This window comes from Aplysia californica, unplaced genomic scaffold (assembly GCF_000002075.1).
Source record: "Aplysia californica isolate F4 #8 unplaced genomic scaffold, AplCal3.0 scaffold00497, whole genome shotgun sequence".
Taxonomy (NCBI): Eukaryota; Metazoa; Mollusca; class Gastropoda; order Aplysiida; family Aplysiidae; genus Aplysia; species Aplysia californica.
In genome coordinates, this window is record NW_004797767.1 from 142,502 (window position 1) to 144,479 (window position 1,978).

Below are 1,978 nucleotides of genomic sequence, written 5' to 3' on the forward strand. Positions count from 1 at the left end.
TATCTACCATATATCTATCTATTTACCTATTAAAATGTATTTATTCATTCATCTATTTATTCATTCATATTATATTTATTGTTCATTTTTTCATTTATTCATATATTCATTTAGTTAATAACTGCATTTATACAGAACACACTCAAGCTATACAAGAAGACATATGTGCTTTACAACTACTAAACTTATATATATTAATCCAGCATGCCCTAGAACACCCAGAAATTAAATATAATCTTGGCTTCCCGGGAAGCATACAGTGCAAGCAACCGATTAATTGCTCAGACTCAGACACAAACTGATTAAGTTCTCTCGCTGTCTAGATCTTTAACCGATCGAATACCCATTCCCACTTAAGTGAGTGAAAAACATTCGCGTATAGTGCCCTTTTCAGTCAGTGCACACACGTCCTTTGGAAGTGTTGAAATTAGCTTTGTTTCGAAGATGTTACTTCGAATTAGTAGTTGCTAACCTAATGTTTGTGGTGGACATACAATGCAAAGCTTAAACGTATTTGTTTGTATTTAACCCCCACCCCACCCCCTAGAGCCTATCTGCTACACCACTGACACAGTGTAACTAGCACAGAGGGTTATTGAGAAACGCATTACTTGGACAGACGAAACTACAAAGGTGTGCAGTACAAACCATGAACGCGTTCTTTTTAAAAAAATCTTTCTCGGTTACTAAAGATAGAAATATCTGCATTTGAGCTTGCACACCATTAAAATTTTTAAGTGGCTATTCTTCTCGTCAAAAATATGAAGAATCTCTCCCCCCGCCCCCTCTCAAACCTCCCCTTTCCAACACTGTCAACAAAAGAGATATGCTTGAAAGTCAAGCAGGCTTAGTTTCTAAAGAGTGGCATAATAATTATTGACAGCACTCTGTGAATCAATTCGTATTGATTTTTGTGTTGTCTTGTCGTAACTGTTTTGCATTCGGCTTTTCACAAGGGGCGTAAAAAATCCATGTTTGTTGTTTTTTCTTATTATTATACTTATAATTCTAACCTGCGCAAGCATACCTGTTTTACCTGTTTTACCCGTTTTACCTGTTTTACCTGTTTCACCTGTTTTACCTGTTTTACCTGAACTAGGCAATAACGTCATTGCACACCAGACAGGTCCATAAGTGTTCAGTTCCTCTCTGCACCAAAGCCCGCAAGGTATCCATACGAATTGTTCCAGTGACCGTTTGATCATATCGACGTCTTTCCTTTCCAGATAATCGTACCTTTCTTCCTTCTCCTCTCTCTACCCCCATTTCCCACATCCTAATGACTGCGTGGTGTTCTGCTGTCTCCCTGTCTTCCTCATCCCGCAACTTTTTCTCTTCAACACTTCTCCTTTGTCAAATTTCACCTCACCATCAACCACGGCACTGCTTGCCAGCCTATCAGCCTCCTCATTGCCTTTCACTCCAGAGTGCCCAGGACAAATTCTCTAAATGATAAGTGTTGGGTTCATCCATTCACTCCATATGCGCAAGCTTAAGACAAGGAATGTGTGAGACAGCGTGGTGGAACCAGGGACTCGTCAAAATACAGAAATCGGAGAAACAGGCATTTTCCCTAAAGTTTGGAAATTTTCATCGAATTTTTCTTTTTGGGCTCAACCTCTTTTATGTCCATATAATAACACAATTGCGTGTGAATTTTACTGAAAAACACTGATTAATGGCACAAAAATATATCATTTTTCTGTTTTCGGGGACTCTTTAGCTATTGGAGTTACCAAACTTTGGCGGCCATTTTCTCGCTAATTCAGGCGACTTCACCTTCTTCAGTCGCAAATATCTTGAGTTCTATTCAAGATAGATGGATATTTTTAAAAAAAATTATTTCATTTGAATTTGAAAAATTGACGAGCGCCTGATTCTACCGCGTCGTCACAACAAAATATTATAGTTTTATGTGAAGTTTCGTTTATTATTTTTCCACCGGCGTCGCTGAGAAGTCAGTTTGTTTGATACACTA